The sequence below is a fragment of the Mustela nigripes genome, chromosome 2 (assembly GCF_022355385.1).
Source record: "Mustela nigripes isolate SB6536 chromosome 2, MUSNIG.SB6536, whole genome shotgun sequence".
Classification (NCBI taxonomy): Eukaryota; Metazoa; Chordata; class Mammalia; order Carnivora; family Mustelidae; genus Mustela; species Mustela nigripes.
The window spans coordinates 49,115,854-49,135,660 of NC_081558.1; the positions used below are offsets into that span (position 1 = coordinate 49,115,854).

Sequence of the window (19,807 nt, forward strand, 5' to 3'; positions counted from 1 at the left end):
ATCTATAATCCATCATTTTCAAAGCCCCAACCTAAATTCAGCTGGAATTAGAGTTAACCAATAATCCAGTCTCTATCATTTTAAGGTAAAATGGTATATTGCCTCATGCAATATAGGCAAGATTGAGGCTTGATGCTTTGGATCAGACCTCACCTTCAATTCCTTAGCTCAAGTTGTCTCTTGTCTTATTGTATGTTGATCCCATCTTCAGATTGATCATCTCATGATGGCAAAATGGTTTCAGCAATTCTAGACTTTTCAGAGTTCTGGGATAAAATGCTACAAGAATGAGAAGTCCCTTTCCAGAATTCCTGTAGAAATTCTTCTGATATTTCATTGGTTCTGAATGAAACATGAACCTATACCCAAAGCAATCAGTTTTCTCAGGGGACTGTAAATAACTGATTTCTTTAAGCTAAAGTCATGCACTTTACTCCTGAGTCAGGATGAGCCTAAATAAAATAGACATCCCACAAAGTAAAAGTATAATTACCAAAAGAAGAGAGAATGGATGGCTGGTAAAATAATAGATATACTGTGATTTCCAAAACCTACATTTTCTGGTTTCTATATTACTATGATTTTTTATTACATTATTTTCAAGAGAATTGTAAAAAATGCTTTAAAAATAACTAAATGGAAATCTAGAACTGAAAAATGCAGTTTTAAAGTCATACACTTATTAAATGAGAGTAACCGCTCATTGGAAATAAGATTCTTTGATCAATCAGTTTGAGGAAAGATAAATAGCAATCATCTAAATGAAGCTCAGATTGACTGAAAAAAACTGAACAAAACCTCAATCACCTGTGGCATAACATCAAATAATGTGTGTGTGTGTGTGTGTGTGTGTGTGTGTGTGTGTAGACACACACATATACATATATACACACATATATCTGTGTATATGTGTATACACATACATGTGTATACATATGTATGTATATGTATATATACATATATATTTAGACTCCCAATAGGGTTAGGAGATAAAAAGAGGCAAAAAATAACATTGGGGAGGGTATGGGTTATGGTGAATGTGTAAGCCTGATGATTCACAGACCTGTACCCCTGGGGTAAATAATACATTATATGTTAATAAAATAATTTAAAAATTTTTTAAAAGAGGCAAAAATATATTAGAATAAGTAATGGCAGAAATATCTTAAAATGATGAATAACAATTATTTGTAGATCAAAGAATCTTATTGAACCTCATACAATATAATGCAAAGAAAATCATATCTAGGCACACCACAGTCACACTGCTGAAAACCAAAGAAGATGAAACTTATCAAAAGTGGACAGAGAAAAGGGAAAAATGTAAAGAAGAATAAACAATGTCCTACTTCTTGTGAGAAGCAATGAAAAAATCTTTAAAATGCTGAATTGGAAAAGAGAAAAGGAAAAGCCGTAAATCTAGAGTTCTATATCCAGGGGAAATATCTGTGATGGTTAATTTTATGTATCAGGTTGATTGGCCTAAGGGATGCCTAGATAACTGGTAAAGCATTATTTCAGGGTATGTCTGTGAGGTTGTAGATAAAAGAGATTAGCTTTTGAATCAGTGGACAAATAAAGAATATTACCTTCACCAGTGTGGGTTGGTACTGTCCAATCCATTAAGAGCCTGGATACAACAAAAAGATGGGGAAGGGAAAATTTGTTCTATTGTTAAACAGATATTCACCTTCTCCTGCCCTCGAACACTGATGCTCCTGGTTCTCTGGCCTTTATTCTTGAGCTAGGACTTATACGGTTGGCTCCCCTGGTTTTCAGACCTTCAGGTTTAGACTGGAATTACTCCATGGGCTTTTCTGGACTCCAATTTGCAGATGGCAGATCATGAGACTTATCAACCTCCACAAACACATAAGCGAATTCTTTATCAATCAACCACGTCCTTCTTTTTACACACACACACACACACACACACACACACACACTCCTGTATGCTCATTTAGACAGACAGAGAGAGGAAGGGAGGGAGAGAAGGAGAGTGGAAGCGGTGAGACAGAGAGAGTGAAAAGTATGTCTCCTTTTGATCCTGTTCTGTTTCTCTGGAATACCCTGACTAATACAATATACTTTAAAAATAAAGATAAAATAAAGACATTTTCAAATACAAAAGTTGAGAGAATGAATCTCAACAATCCTACACAGGAGGAACCAACATAGAGAATTCTGTATGTATGAGGAAAATGAAACATAATAGAAATTTGGATCTTTGGAAAGGTATAAAGAGCACTAGAAATGTAAATATGCAGACAAATATAAATCATTGTTTTTTCCTATTCTTAAATTCTTTGAATTACATTTGAGTATTCAAACCAAAATAATAGCAACGTGTTTAGGGCCTTATAACACAGAGAAAATAAAGATTACAGTGTTAGTAAATGAATTCGTTATTTAAACATTTCTTAAATTGCAAGTGTCTTTGAGATAACATCAGAATAATAAAATACTTATAATAATTTGAAAAAAATATGTATGTGACTTTTACCTTGAAAATTTCAAGACATTGTTACGAAGAATTAAGGAAAAATATAAATAACTGGAGAATTATAACTTGCTTATATTTAGAAAGATTTAATATTACTAGTTCACCCTTAAGTGCATCTTAAACAAAAAACTTTTCCTTCTACATGAGAACTTGAACTTAGTATCAAGATGGAATTTGGTATTGGACTAAAGGGAAAATTAATTAAATAAAAAAATAATTAGATTTCTACAGAGTTTTCTATCTCAGCTCCCCTAGAAATATGAAAAAGATGCAACATTAACTATATGATAAATATGACCCCAGAATAGCATCTGCCTGGGAAGTAATATAAATTCCTGATAGAAAGACTTAACTTTTGATTTCTTTTAGTCAAGTGAATCCTATATATTGACATATCTCTTGCAGGAGTCCTGGAAACTAAATCCATGATATTGTTACAAGAGATACTGGCTCCTATGTGCATAGGGCTAAGAAAGGTGAGCCTCACATCCACAGTGGGGATCCTGTTTCGTCTTCCCTCAACTGTCATCATTTGGTAGATCAAAGACAGTAATTCCTGGATGGTTATTTGTACGGAAATAAGGACTACATGCAGTAGGAATCCTGACCTGTGTACTGCTGCCAAGTCCTTACCTGATTTGAATCCTTGTGGATAGACAGGTACCAGCTGTGGACTCACGCCTTATGAGTCTGAATAAGGTGTGAATAGATCCAAGACAGCTCCCTATGTCAATTCTCCAGCTGATCTGTAAATTCAATACAATTCCAGTCAAACTCCCAGAAGGATTGTCTTGTGTAGAGATTGTAAAAGCTAATTCCTTAGTTTATATGGAAATGTAAGTGATATGGAACAGCCAGTAGCCCAAACAGGCTTGAAAAATGAGAACATGGTTGGAGGACTTACTATGCCAGATTCAAGACCTATTATACAGCTATAGTAATCAGGACAATATCACATTGGCATAAAAATAGAAAAATAGACCAAATCAATATAATAGAACCCAGAAATAGATTCACACATGTCAACTGATTTTCTACAAAAGTGCCAAGATAATTCAATAGTGTTAGGAAAGTTGGTATATTTTGTTTTTTTTGTTTTGTGTTTTTGGTTTTTTTTTTTTTTTTTTGCCTAAGTTGCTTGATCAACTATATATCTATATTTTTTTTTAAAAATTCAACCTTATCTCTCAACATACATAAAATTAATCAGAATCATAAATGTACTGTAAAACTTAAGACTATCAAGCTTTTAGGAAAACAAAATATGTGAGAGTATAATTAACCCTTGAACAACATAGGTTTGAACTGTATGGGTTCACTTACAGAGGGTTTTTTTTTCAGTTAAGTACAATATAATACTATAAATGTCTTTTCTCTTCCTTATGATTATTCAAGTAAATTTTCTCTTTTTTTTAACTTTAAACAAATTTTTATTACACAAAGGTTTTCACATAATTGAATATTTCTCTACTTTGTACACAATTATTCTTACTCTCCACAGAAAGGCTGCTTCTTAACTTTTCATCTGGTGATGGCAAACACTAAAATCCTGATTTTAACAGAATAGTAGTAAAAATGCCTCAGTGATTTAAGTTGAAAGCAGTACATTGGTACATGGCTCTTGCACTCAGTTATCAGGAATGTACAAATGTCTTTATTCGGAAATACAAAATAAATTATCTGTAGGCATGGACAATGAGGCAGTAAACCATTATATGTTGTCAACTGAAACCAGTAACTGATGGTTATAGTGATTTTCTTAAACATCAGCCAGCCTTTTCTTCAATCATTTCCTTCAACTGACTTCTCTGAAGTTATGGGTGAGGAGCACAGCATGGGCTTCCTCTCACAGTTCATTAATAATGGTAAAACACTATTCTAGGAATCAGAACATGCCACCTCCCATAGCCCCTCCCATTCTACCAATTCCACCCATTGCTGGTTCCTTCTCTTCTTTAAGAATTTCAGTGACTACAACTTCTGCCATAGTTAACAGAGAGTCCACTCCAGCAGCATCCAATAAAGCAGTTCTTACAACCTTCGTTGGATCAATGATCCCTTTTTTCCACCATATTCACAAAATCTCCAAGCATAGCATCATAACCAACTTCTGGGGAACTCTGCATAATTTTCTCAACTATCAACGATCCTTCCACACCTGCATTCTTAGCAATGGTCATTGCAGGAATTTTGAGTGTTCTCTTAATAATTTCTATACCAATTTTTTGATCTTCGTTAGTTGGAGTTAAATGAATCCAAGGCTGGAGTGCACCGAAGCAGGGCACAACCCCCTCCCAGAACAATGCCTTCTTCAACAGCAGCTCGTGTAGCATTGAGCACATCTGTAACTTTTTCTTTTCATTCACTTCAACATCACTTGTCCCACCAACCTTCAACACAGCTACGCCATCTGAGAGTTTTGCCAAACGTTCATTCAGCTTTTCCTTTTCATATTCACTAGTTGTAATATCTAACTGCTCAATGATTTCTTGAATACATTTTTCAATTTGAGCCTTGTCACCTTTTCCTTTTAAAAGCATGGCATCATCTTTGGTCACAATGACCTCTCCAACTTTTCCTAAGTCGTGAGGCTGAACATCTTCAAGATTTAGAGTCAATCCTTCTTCCCCAAAAACTGCACCACCAGTAGCAATAGCCATGTCTTTAAGCTGGTTCTTTCTATTGTCACCAAAACCTGGAGCTTTGACTGCCACAACCTAAAGACCAAATTTTAGCCTATTCAAAACGAGTGTATTCAGAGCTTCTCCATCAACATCTTCAGCAATTATGACCAAGGGCTTATGGTGAGCATTGGCAATTTCAAGAGCAGGTACAATGGACTGGACACTAGAAGTTTTCTTTTCACTCAATAGAACATAGGCATCCTGGAATTCACATTTCTGACCTTTTGAGGTATTAATAAGTATGGAGAAATGTAACCTCGATCAAACTTCATGCCTTCAATAATTTCTAATTCATCATTTAGTGTTTTTCCATCCTTTACTGTGATGACACCCTTTCTTCCAACCTTTTTCATTGTATCAGAAACAATGTTGCCAATTTCTTTGTCTCCATTTGCAGAAATGGTAGCAACCTGAGCAATTTCTTCAGGGGTTGTCATGGGTTCAGACTGCTTCTTAAGTTCAGCAATTATGGCATCAACAGCTAACATCACACCTCTTCTGATTTCCACAGGATTAGCACCTTTGCTAATCTTCTCGAAGCCTTCCTTGGCAATAGAGCATGCCAAGACAGTAGCAGTAGTGGTGCTGTCCCCAACCTCTTCATTTGTGTTATTGGTGACATCTTGAACAAGTTTAGTGCCAATATTTTTGTATTTATCTTTTAAGTCATTTGACTTTGCTATGGTCACACCATCCTTTGTCACTTTGGGACTTCCCCAACTCTGTTCAATAATTGCTGTTCTTCCCTTTGGCCCCATTGTAACGGCTACAGCATTAGCTAAAAGGTCTACACCTTAAAGCATTAAGGCTCGGGCATCTGCACCAAATTTTACATCTTTGGCATAGGCCTGAGTGAGATGAGGAGCCAGTGCTCTGGACACAGGCCTAATTTGGCGAGGGACTGTGGGCAATTGAAGCATTTCTGCAGGGCAGCGGCAGAGCATGTGCACGGTGAGGGAGGCCATCGGAGAGGAGTGAGGGCTAGCTTACTTTACTTTAATACTGCAGTATATAACATATAATATACAGAATATGTATTACTTGAGTGTTTATATTACTGGTAAGACTTCTGGTCAGCAGTAGGCTAGTAGCAGTTGAGATTTTAGGGAGTCAAAAGGTATGTGCAGATTTTCAACTTTGTGGGGGGTCACTACTCCTAATCCCATGTTGTTCAAGGGTCAGCTATATATATGCATGACTTCAGTGTAAGAAGAGATTTCATCAGCATAAAAAGCACTAACTAAATTATAAAAGAAAAAAATGGGTAAGTTAAACTTTGTCAAACCTAAAAGTTCTGCTCATTAGTAAGATAACCTACATACCTAGAAGGAAAAAATATGATAGTATGTAAAATAATATATATACCTCATACTTTTTTTTATAAATTAAGAATGTCCCTGGATATAAAAATATATGTTTATAAAAAAATAAAAAATTAATAATTCAAAAAAAAAGAATGTCTGCATGCCTACATATCAATAAGAAAAAGACAAAGAATCCAGTAAGAAAAGGTCAAAGACTTAGTGAAAATTTCACAAAAGTAAGCACAAAAAGGAAATAAGAATTTGAAAAGTACTCGATGTCATTACCATCAAGAAAATGCCAAATAAAACTGCAATGAGATGCTAGCCTACAACCACTGGAATGACTAAAACTAAAACTAAAAAAAAAAAAAAAAAAAAAAAAAAAAAACAGCAAAAAAATACTGACAGTATCGATGTTGTCTATAAGCTAGAACTCTCATATCACTAGTGGGAACATCAAATGGCAGTCATTTTAGAAACACATTCAGTAGTTTCTAATAAATTTAAATTCATACCTGGACTATAACCCAGCAATCTCACTCCTAGTTTTTATTAAAATAAAAAAAATGAATGCATGGGTCCACTTAAAGACTTGTGCATAGATACTCATAGGACCTTTATTCATTATAGTCAAAACTAGAAGTCACTGAGATGTTCATGAAGAGCAAAAAGGATATTGCAAATTGTGCTGTATTCATATGAGGGAATACTATACAGAAATAGAATTGAATGAATGACCAGTATGGGTGGATTTTAAAAAACCTGTCCACTAAAGGAGGGCAGACACAAAAAGAACATACTGAATAATTTTATTTCTGTGACATTCTTTTTTTTTTTTAAGATTTTATTTGTTTATTTGACAGAGAGAGATCACAAGTAGGCAGAGAGGCAGGCAGAGAGAGAAAGAGGAGGAGGCAGGCTCCCTGCCGAGCAGAGAGCCTGATGCGGGACTCGATCCCAGGACCCTGAGATCATGACCTGAGCTGAAGTCAGAGGCTTAACCCACTGAACCACCCAGGCACCCCTCTGCGACATTCTTGAATAGTCAAAGCTGTTATGTGGTGCTGAAAATCAGAACAGTGCTTACATTTGGAGGAAGTAGATTAATTGAAAAAGAAATTTTGGGGGTTAGAGAAATGCTCCTTTTCTGATTATGTCAGTGGTTACGCATTTGTCAAAGCTCACTGAAACTCAAAATCTGTGCATTTTATGACATGTAAATTATTCTTCAATTTAAGAAAAAAAGTTGATTGAGAATGAAATTAACCATATAGGTTGGTTTTATCTGGCATAATTTGAGTTCTGGCTTCATATTAGATAATTTTATCTTCAGATAATAACTCTGTCACTTTCTATGGGAGACCTTTGACCAATGATACAAATATTCAATGTTTCAGATATACCATCAAGAGTAAGTCATCTATATAAAAGACTTATTTTGAAGACTAAGTGACAGAAAAAGTGCACAATAGCTGAGGCATGGGAAGTCATTAATAAAAGCAGTTGCTGATCTTATTGTTTTATTATGTTTATCATTATTCATAAGTAGATATAAGATAGAGAACACAGCAGTTTAAACACTAAATGTATGAAAAATCCAGGATGAAAAGTATAGGTAGATAGATAGACATAGATACAGACCAGACACGGACACAGACACAGACACAGACATAGACATAGACACAGACATGAGTATGGATATCTGGATATCAGTTTCAAGTCTAGGATTTTACTCTGGAACTCATATACGGTCTTCTAGAAGTCTTTAAAGTGAATTCACTGAATTATATGCTAAATATACGTGTGTGTGTGTGTGTGCGCGCGCGCACGCACGTGTGTGTGTGTGTCTGTGTGTGTGTGTGTGTGTGTGTGTAGATAGATAGATAGGTAGTCTGGGATAACTTGCCTGAGATTCTCAAAGGAATTTTGTGACTCTCCCCCCAAAAACTCATTACATCTATTCACAGAATTATCTCTCCTGATGTGCTTTTGTTCCAGGCAGTTACCTGGCTTGTGAAAGTAAAAGCAAAAGGTCCCTAGAGCATAGATGTAAATGTGAGTGTGCCTTCTATAGATCTCTGCATTTTTTTTCCTTGGGCTTTGTTTAGCTTTTACAATTCCCATCATTTCTTAGAGTGAAGGTAAATGAGAGAGAGGAAAAGAATTCTCAGTATTATTTTGGACACAAGAATTTTATGTGCTATCAGCCATATACCTAGAGACGATTAGAAAATGTGGGTAGCAATGATTTTGAATGTTTATCTTCAAAACCATTGTGTTACATAATTTTAAAAATTAAATATGGGTCAATAATATAAAAACTGACTCTAACAAGGGACATGAAATTAGATTTAAAGGTAAAAAAGAGCATGACTAAACAAATCACTTCTTAATCAGCCAAATGAAAAGTATTGGCATAGACAAATCACCACATTAGAATAAGGTTCCCTCCTGAATTTGCCATGTGAAAAATCTGTGGAAATATACAAGAATTTTATGTTTCTATATTTGTTATAATAGAGATGTAGTTGTGTGTGTGAGAGAGAGAACAAAAATAACACAATCAAAACAAGAGAGAAGTGTACCTCTGTTTCACTAATGCGACTCTATCCACAAGTCAGCAGGGGCTCAAATTAATGCTGTTTTTTTCTACAATGCCCAGGGCATTGCCCTCACCTGCAAAAATCAAGATGTTGTACCACTGTGTCTGCATATAGGGCAGAAAGTAGGAAATGGGAAGGCCAGGGAACACTCTTTCATTTTAAGGTCATGGCCAGAGGTTGTTGACACTCTGGCTCATATCTCTTGGTCAGAAGTTAGTCACAGTATTCTTTGGGGCCAAAGGCTTAGCTGAATATTCTGCACTAAAAGGGGAGAGTAGATATTGATGGAAAAACTTACTTGGAACTGGATATCCCTAAAGAATCAAAGCTACAGAGAAGGGGAAAAAAAATCAGAAGTTTCCTTTTCCTTTATGCATTTTTTTCAAAGGATTGTATCATTCCTTCTAATTGCCAGTGACCATTATTGGGAGCCAGAATACATCATTTTTTTTTTTTCTTTTCTGTTTTGGCAAGAAGTACTTAGAAGTAGATAAAAGAGAGAACTACTTTATAATGTTATTTAACCATAGAAATAACTCATATTAATAAGTAAGGATTCATTTAAAAACTAAACATTCGATAATATTTTAAAAATTAAAAATAATTGGCATACTATAAAATATCTTTAAAACTCTTGAGGCACCTGGGTGGCTCAGTGGGTTAAGCCTCTGCCTTGGGCTCAGGTCATGATTTCAGGGTCCTGGGACCGAGTCCTGCATCGGGCTCTCAGCTCTACAGGAGCCTGCTTCCCCCTCTCTCTCTGCCTGCCTCTCAGCCTACTTGTGATCTCTCTCTGTCAAATAAATAGATAAAATATTTAAAAGTCTTGCATGGTAGGCAGTCAGGAACTTCGGAGTAAGTCCAGTTCATTTATGAATGCGTTAGATAGTGCACTTGATTATGAGTGAGAGATACCAATCAGGGAAGCTTAGGAAAAAGAAAGATGGAAAGAAGATCAATTTGGCTAGCATGGAAATACAGAGTAAAAGTGGAAGATTATAATGGCAGAGAGGTTGACTCGGGTTAGATTGTGAAGTACCTTCTAAAGCTTGGTAAGGAGTTTGGATGTTATTCTGTAGGCAATTGGGAGACATAAGGTGAATGTTATGTTATTAAGTCTTCACTAATGATATATTGAAAGGAAAGTAGCCATAGTTGATGCAGTTCAACAAGGAGCTATTAAAAGTTTGAACAACCAGGAAGAATTTTAATGCTTTCAAAGTAAGAAAAAAGGGAATGGTTCCATTTCCTGAGAAAAGTATACTTGGCTAGGAGTCAAGAGAATTAAGTTATTCTCTCAAGTGCCTGACCTTACATCGTTATTTTTGTCAGGGTATCAACATAATGGGGGGGAATGTTACCTTTTTAACAGAGATAGCATAGGAATATAATGAAAATACCTGAAAAAAAAGAATACTAAATCCTGTTCAAATCCCATATGCTAAAGTAATTTGAATCATTGCTCTGAAATCACTGTAATACAGCAAACAGTAGAGAATAAAATTAAAGTTCTGTGTTTGGGCTATTAGAATCCTTATATTTTTTTATTAACATATAATGTTAATTATAATGTTAATTTGGCCCAGGGGTACAGGTCTGTGAATCATCAGCTTACAGATTTCACAGCACTCACCATAGCATATACCCTCCCCAAAGTCCATAACCTAGCCACCCTATCCCTACCTCCCACCCCCCCAGCAACCATCAGTTTGTTTCATGAGATTAAGAGTCTCTTATGGTTTCTCTCCCTCCCAGTCCCATCATGTTTCATTTTTTCCCTCCTAGCCCCCAAGAACCCCCGGCCTGCCTCTCAAATTCCTCATATCAGAGAGATCATATGATAATTTTCTTTCTCTGATTGATTTATTTCCCATAGCATAATACCCTCTAGATCTATCCACCTCTTTTCAAATGGCAAGATTTCATTTTGTTAATGGCATAGTATTACATTGTGTGTGTGTGTGTGTGTGTGTGTGTGTGTGTGTGTATCTATATAGATATATGTATCTATATATATATATATATATGGCATTAGGTTATTTTCATAGTTTAGTTATTGTGGACATTGCTGCTATAAACATTCAGGTGTATGTGCCCCTTCAGATCACTACATTTGTATCTTTAAGGTAAATACCCAACAGTGTGATTGCTGGGTCTTAGGGTAGCTCTATTTCAACTTTGTAAGGAATTTCCACTCTGTTTCCCAGAGTGGCTGCACCAACTTGCATTCCCACCAACAGTGTAGGAAGGTTCCCCTTTCTCCACATCCTTGCAAATATCTGTCTCTGCCTGACTTGTTAATTTTAGCCATTCTGAGTGGTGTGAGGTGGTATCTCACTGTGGTTTTGATGTGTATTTTCCTGATTCCCAGTGATGTGGAACACTTTTTCATGTGTCTATTGGCCATCTGGATGTCTTCTTTGCAGAAGTGTCTGTTCATAACTTCTGCCCATTTCTTGGTTGGATTATTTTTTCTTTGGGTGTTGAGTTTGAGCAGTTCTTTATAGATTTTGGATACTAGCCCTTTAACTGATATGTCATTTGCGAATATCTTCTCCCATTCTTTCTGTTGTCTTTTGGTTTTGTTGACTATTTCCTTTGCTGTGCAAAAGCTTATGATCTTGATGAAGTCCCAATAGTTCATTTTCACCCTTGCTTCCCTTACCCTTAGTGACGTTTCTAGGAAGAGGTTGCTGCAGCTGAGGTTGAAGAGGTTGCTGCCTGTGTTCTCCACAAGGGTTTTGATGGATTCCTGTCTCCCATTGAGGTCTTTCATCCATTTTGAGTCTATTTTTGTGTGTGGTGTGAGGAAATGGTCCAGCTTCATTCTTCTGCATGTGACTGTCCAGTTTTCCCAACACCATTTGTTGAAGAGACTGTCTATTCCATTGGACATTCTTTTCTGCTTTGTCGAAGATCAGTTGACCATAGAGTTAAGGGTCTATTTCTGGGCTCTCTATTCTGCTCCAGTGATCTATGGGTCTCTTTTTGTGCCAGTACTATACTGTCCTGATGATGACAGCTTTGTAATAGAGCTTGAAGTCTGGAATTGTGATGACACCAACTTTGGCTTTCTTTTTCAACACTCCCCTGGCTATTCAGGGTCTTTTCTGGTTCCATATAAATTTTAGGATTATTTTTCCATTTGTTTGAAAAAAATTGATGTTATTTTGATAGGGATTGCATTAAATGTGTAGATTGCTTTAGGTAGCATAGACATTTTCACAATATTTGTTTTTCCAATCCATGAGCATGGAATGTTTTTCCACTTACTTGTGTCTTCCTCAATTTCTTTCATGAGTACTTTATAGTTTTCTGAGTACAGATTCTCTGCCTCTTTGTTTAGGTTTATTCTTAGATATTTTATACTTTTGGGTGCAATTATAAATGGGGTTGACTCCTTAATTTCTGTTTCATGTGTCTTATTGTTGGTGTATAGAAATGCAACTGATTTCTGTGCATTGATTTTATATCCTGACACATACTGAATTCCTGTATGAGTTCTAGCAATTTTAGAGTGGAGTCTTTTGGGTTTTCCACATAAAGTATCTGATAATCTGCAGAGAATGAGAGTTTGACTTCTTCTTTGCTGATTTGGATGCCCTTTATTTCTTTTTGTTGTCTGATTGCTGAGGCTAGGACTTCTAGTCTATGTTGAATAGCAGTGGTGATAGTGGACAGCCCTGCCATGATCCTGACCTTAGGGGAAAAGCTTTCAGTTTTTCCCCATTGAGAATGTTATTCGCTGTGGGTTTTTCATAGATGGCCTTGATGATATTAAGGTATGTATCCTCTATCCCTACACTGTGAAGAGTTTTGATCAAGAAGGGATGTTGTACTTTGTCAAATGCTTTTTCAGCATCTATTTAGGGTATCATATGGTTCTTGTTCTTTCTTTTATTAATGTATTGTAACACATTGATTGATTTGTGGATGTTGAACTAACCTTACAGCTGAAACTAGGAGTTGGTTCTTTGGCAGAATTAATAAGATTGATAACCCCTGGCCAGACTTCTCAAAAAGAAAAGAGAAAGGACCCAAATTAATAAAATTGTGAATGAAAAAGGAGAGATCACAACCAATACCAAAGAAATATGAACAATTATAAGAACTTATCATGAGCAACTATACACCAGTAAATTTGACAAGCTGGAGGAAATGGATGCATTCCTAGAAACATATAAACTACCAAAACTGAACCAGGAAGAAATAGAAAGCCTGATCAGATCCATAACCAGTAAGAAGACTGAAGCAGTCATCAGAAATCTCCCAAAGAACAAGAGCCCAGGGCCAGATAGCTTCCCAGAGAAATTCTACCAAACATTTAAAGAAGAATTAATACCAATTCTCCTGAAACTGTTCCAAAAACCAGAAATGGAAGGAACTTCCTAACTCATTTTATGAGGTCAGCATTTCCTTGATCCCAAAACCAGAAAAAGACCCCCTCAAAAAGGAGAATTACAGACCAATATCCATGATGAACACGGATGCAAAAATTCTCACCAAAAAACTATCCAATAGGATCCAACAGTACATTAAAAGGATTATTCATCACAACCAAGTGGGATTTATTCCTAGGATCATTTTATGTTAATACTTGTTGTGAGATAGGTAACTTGTTCAGATCGTGGCAGTGCAAAAATATCCAAAGTACATTGGCCACCATGGAGTTCAGTTCCAAGAAATCCAGTCCTTTCAGTGAACTCAGTCTGTGTACCCAATCACTGTAAGACAATTGCAAATATAGTGACTCCTCAAAACAGTCCTTGACAACTAAGATTTAAGGTCTTTACATCCAACTGTATGCATTAAAAGTCATACGGATAACCTTTAGTCAAGTGAAAATTATTAAAGTTACTAACTCTTCCATTTCTGCTGCTTGAAGTGAGAGGCCCAGAATGGATAAGTAAACTCCATCAGCCAGAGGACAATGCCTCCCATTTTTTTCCAGCTACCTGAAATAATATGATTAAACAAGAGGGAACACAGGGAATCCACTCTACATGAAGCCCCCTATGCCCTTCATAAAAATCCATGGGAAATGGAAGATCTCTGACTTCCATTCACATTAAATTATAACTATTCCCTGCATTGACTTTTGATAGTGAAAGAGGGAAAAAAGATCATAGTAGGAAACCAGACAGGGAGAATAGAAATTGTTCTAGAAAGGCAGATGCATGAACTCCAAGCTCTCCTATATGATAAGGCTAGTCTGAGATGGTTCTCGTGTTGGCAGTAGAAATGGCTGCCTCAAAAGGAACAAGTTTTATTCCCCTGCTCACCTGTTCTTTCCCTTGCCATTGAGTTCTTTTGAACACACAACTCCACAACTTCTCAGAAGACCTTCCCAAATAGAATGGTCTCCACAACTTCTCAGAAGACCTTCCCAAATAGAACGGTCTGAGCCGATCTGAGATACGTGGATGATCCACTGATGCTCTAGAATGGGAGTTCTTACCCTTTTGGGGAAGCTTACACTTCTGTGAGAATCTGATGGATGCTACAGAGCCAAGTGTGCAAAACCTTTGTCTGGAGGATGAGCTTAGATATTGTTTGGGCTACTCAGAGCATTTAAATGAAATTGAAGTAATTGTCAACATTGAATATTTGAGAGATTTCTTATATATATTCAAGTTTCTAGTTGTTTTTTTTTTCTTGGGAAAAAAAAAAGCCACACTGAAATAGTGCTGAATGTGGCAGCAACTGGCTTAAGCTGGGTGGTAGAATACCCTTCTGATAAGCATGCATTCCTCACTTCAGAAGTTGCCCAACAGTGTTTTAAAATGCCAACTTCATTCATTTATGTCAATCCCTTGTTAACTCAAAGTGACCTAGGTAGATATTTTAATTTATGACCTCTTGCTTATAGCCTACCCAAAGGAAATAATGATAATAATAATTAATAATGATATTCAAATTTATATAGTATTCAGCATTGCCAGATGCTGTTCTTAGCATTTTATTTTTTTAAATTTTTTAAAGATCTGATTTACTTGACACACACATAGAGAGACAAGCAGGGGGAGTGACAGGGAGAGGAGAAGTTGGCTCTTGCTGAGCAGAGAGCCTGACGTGGGGCATGAATCCAGGACCCCCTGGAATTATGACCTGAGTCGGAGGCAGTCATGTAAGCAACTGAGCCACCCAGGCGCCCCTGTTTTTAGCATTTTATACATTTTCACTTATTTCATCTGCACAGCATCCTGTTTCTACTCCCACTTTATAGCTGAGGAAACCAAGTCTCAGAGAAGTTGAGGAATTTGTTCCAGGTTGCAGTGCTAGGATGTGGTAGAGTAAGGATTCAGGAGCAGGCATTCAGATTCTGGAGGTGGGGCTTTTAAACTATCCTGAATGAACTCTCAAACATACATTCATGAATTCACCCACCATTATTGGTGAATTGCACCTCTTTGAGGGATCCCACAAAGATTTCTTGGCCACTGGGTTATGGCCCTCTCAGAGAATGCTTCATAAATGCACACTTCAAGTTCATCATGTAGTAGATATTTATGGAAGCTAAAAATTGAGTTGTTTCATTATCCTATTGTATGATGATTGATTAAATCAGAACATGAAAACTGAAATTGTTTGGCATTTATGCACTTTAACAAATGATGGCTGCATAAGTATTGCTTAAAAAGGAGAATGTACGGTGAGTTTGTGCTAAGTGTAGGGAACATAGCTCTGCATACTGTTAACCCTGTGGGATGTGACCCATTTAGAGAGCTACACAGACCTCTGCCACCCATCCCAGGAGGTCAACTAGGCAAGTAGGAGTAGAGTGTTCCTTCCTTATGTATCGAGATTACTTTGTGAGGCTCTCTTGGGCACAGTTGTATCATAGCCCATATATAGCAAGGCTATATAAGGAGCAAGGCTAGCTTCATGGGCATGTAGCCTATACTCCCACAGGACCCCATGCCTAGAAAAGGCCCTTTGTTTGGTGTTATGCTCTGCCGTTGCCATCCAGAACGTATTCTTCTTCTTACTATTTTTTAAGGAAGTTCCCCTATTTTCATTTTTCACTGAGCCCTAGAATATTTTAGGGTAGAGCTCCACAATGGCAAAAATCTTTATCTGTTTTCCTTATTAGACCTTCAGAACACCCAGAACAGTGCCCCGACATTATAAGCAGTCAGTAAACATCGTTTAAAAAAAAAAAAAAAAGATTTTACTTATTTATTTATTTGAGAGAGAGTTAGTGAGAGAGATAGAACAGAGCAGGGGTAGGGATAGAGGAAGAAGATTCCCTACCGTGCAGGGAGCCTGATGCAGGGCTCAATACCAGGACCCTGGGATCATGACCTGAGCTGAAGGAAGAGGCTTAACTGACAAAGCCACCCAGGCATCCCCCTCAGTAAACATTCTTAAAGAGGGTTAAGAGTACAGGATTCAGGTCAGAATACTTTTTAAGAGCCAGATAGTAAGTATTTTTGGCTTTGCCAACTGTATGATCCCTATTGCAGTTACTTAACTCTGCCATTTTAGTATGGAAGCAACCATGGCAATGGAGGACAAAATGAGTGTGGCTGTGTTCCAATAAAACTTTATCTATACATGGGGCACCTAGTGGTTCAGTGGATTGAGTGTCAGACTCTTAATTTTGGCTCAGGTCGTGATCTCAGGATCCTGAGATAGAAACCCCTGGGGAATCTCCTAGGGATTCTCTTTCTCCCTCTCCCTTGGCCTCTTTCCCTGCTAGATCTCTCTCTTTCTCCCTTTCTCTCTTTCTCCCAAATAAATAAGTCTTAAAAAAAAAAAAAAAGACACTTTATATAGTTAAGAAGTGGACTTGATTTGACCAGTAGGCTGCAGTTTACTAATCCTTGCTTAGAATCAGATGGCTCAGGGTCAAATCCTGGCTATACCATTTACTCTGTGACTTTGGGCCAGTTGCTTCACATCTCTAAGCTTCAGTTTATTTTTCTGTAAAGCCTGGATAATACAAATGCTGTGTTCATGGAGTGGTTGTGAGTACTAAATGAGTCAGTGCACAAAAGATACTTAGCACAGTTCAACATGTGATAACTCCTTGAACTACTACATATATGACTTTTACAGTCATTGCTACTAACTGCTTGACTTTCAGACCCCTATGCATTCTGCAAATAATAAACACATAAGAGATAATTTAATCAAATCCTTTGCTGGATCAGTCTTGAGAAAAAAGCAAACATATTCTTAAATATCTCGATTAAACGATCTTTCTCTACCTTCCTTTGTAAGTCTTCATGGAAAGGAAGCAATGATTTGGTTTTCATAGAGGATCCATGTTCACTGGAACTAGTCAACTAAGAGGGAAAGGCCCAGGTTATTCTTTCAAGGGAACTACCAACTTCACACCTCTGTTTCTCATCTACAAATTGAAGGGGCTGCATTAGAATTCTGCCCTATGTCCTTTTTTAAATTGGAGAGGTTTCATTATGTAGGTAATCAGCAGTTAAACTGGAAGTGCATTTGGCTTTAATGCCCCTCTCCACTAGTTCTAGCTTGTGATGTTCCGTTGAGTCTCAGAGGGGCCGCTGCTTTTCCAGCTCCCAGAGTAAATGGTCTACCCACTTTCTTCTTAGTTGCCAGAACTCTTCATGCATAAAATAAAGAATCAACACATTTTCTTATCAACCAAATCTGACTCTGAATTAAAGCTGATGCATTACAAAAGCACATTCAGAAATGTTCCCATTTTAATTAGGTCCTTTGATAACACCAAATATTTGCTTCAATATTTTTTTAGATAAGGATGAAAACCAAAGTGGCCTAAAAACAATAATTCTACTCATCCAAGGTGTTTAAGTTATATACGCTTTTTATATAAGGGAAGGTGAAGAGGTTGTTTGGGTGAAACTCATAACCGTAATAGTTGGTGTTCTCCCTTGAAGACACTGTTAATGAGAACTACGCAACCTTCTTGTAATTAACACAGATTCTCCCTGGGTTCCAAAGAGAACTAACCACACTAACCAGCGATACGATGTCATCCCCAAGTGGATTAAGACAATAGCCTCCCAAGGGGCTATGCGTTTCCACTCTAGTTCCCCTGCAGTCCGTTTTCCCATAGCACGAGAAACAAATAAAAATTTTATACAAGAAACATATAAAACTAGAATCCACACTCTGCTACTCCTCACCTCAAATTACTCCATTAGCCCTTAGCAAAGATGCACATCTCTCCACAGGTCACAGATCTGATACAGATGTTCCTGCCTGGCCCACTCTGCCCCTCATTCATGATGCCGGCCTTTTCTCTACTTCTTCAACACACTATGTTTAATTCACATTGAGAGCCCCAGCTCAGCCATTTCCTCTATTAGAACAACACTTCTCCAGAATTTTGCATGCTTGTCTGCTTGCTGTTCTTCAGGGATCAGCTCAAACATCAGATAACAATTATTATACTAGAAAATTATTTGTTTTATTCATTAGTTTATAGTTTCCCCTGCCAGAAGGAAATCACTTTGAAAGAGGGGATTGTCATGTTCTGTTCAGTCCCTAGAACACTGCCTGATGCCATTAGGTGTTCACTAAATAAGTATTTATTGAATGGATGAATAAGAATGATTTCTATTTGTAGTTTGTTTGAAAGAATGTATTTCAAAAAGCAGAATAGTTTTCCTGCTCACCATTTTACCATTTCAGTGTTAGAGAAAATGCTGGATGGTTATTGGTGTCTCTATGGTTTTCTACTGTTATAGTCATAGAGTTTTTATAGTTAGTTAACCTTTTTGAAGAGCTGGCTATTTTAGCTATTTTAGCCCTCCCCCTACATACACACAATATAAGTAATGTCAAGTCCCTAAAGGAAGGTGCTCAGGTTCCATTAACTGAGCACCTACTATATCCCAACAACTATTCCAAGCACTGGAAATGGAAAATAATAATAATAATAATAATAATAATAATAATAAAAATAATAAAGTGGTTAAGTGTGGCACTTATCCTTTAGGAATTTATCATCTTGTAAAGGATAAAGATAGTTCAATAAATGCTTTATTGAAAATAAAAATTGCTGAGAGGACTTAAGATAGAGTGTTTAAATTTCTCACAGGTATTTGAGAAACCTTAACTAGGTAACTAGGTCTCCAAAAACAAATAGAATTTGCCAAGCAGGGAAGAGAATGCCATTTTAGCTGAGGGATCTGTTTAAGCAAAGTTATGATTGCTGGGTGGACATGGAATTTTCTTTTCCATCCTGAGTGGTATAGGTTGCCCCTGAATTAATTCTCAGATTCTGCCTTTTGTGGGAGTCCTAAATGAGGGAGGCTTTTGAGGTAATCTCATGGTAGGTGTGGGACCTTATAAAATCTTCTGTGGAGGGCAACCCTACCAGTAAGTAAATGACTCAAGAAAGCCATATCCTTTCATTTATTTATTTATTTTTTACATCATTGTCTCCATGTCCGTCATTATATCCACCATCCCACCCACAAAGGCATTCTCTGGGGATATCTTGATTACTCAAGATCAAAAGAGTTTTTTGATAAAGAGTAACCTAGCATATTAAGTAGTAGAGAGAATCTCTTTGAATGGCCATTAAAATCTGCTTACCCCATGCCAATTAACTTAGGAAGCTCGGTGCCTCAGGAGTGGAGGTATCTAGAGAGCTCTAATTTAGCTTTGACTCCTTTCTATTTCTCCCACAAATGTATCATAAAGATTGAGCCAGGTATATAGTTTGCTCATGTCTATTATATGCATTTATTTATTCTGTCCAAC

The 19,807-nt window shown here is 36.9% G+C and overlaps 1 protein-coding gene and 1 pseudogene across 2 annotated transcripts in view; one reads left to right on the forward strand and one right to left on the reverse strand.

The window, feature by feature from the left end:
* Nucleotides 1–19,807, forward strand: part of GRM7 (glutamate metabotropic receptor 7) — a 913,283-nt gene that overhangs the window by 384,796 nt on the left and 508,680 nt on the right. The window lies entirely within an intron of this gene.
* Nucleotides 4,389–6,107, reverse strand: LOC132009871 (60 kDa heat shock protein, mitochondrial-like; annotated as a pseudogene).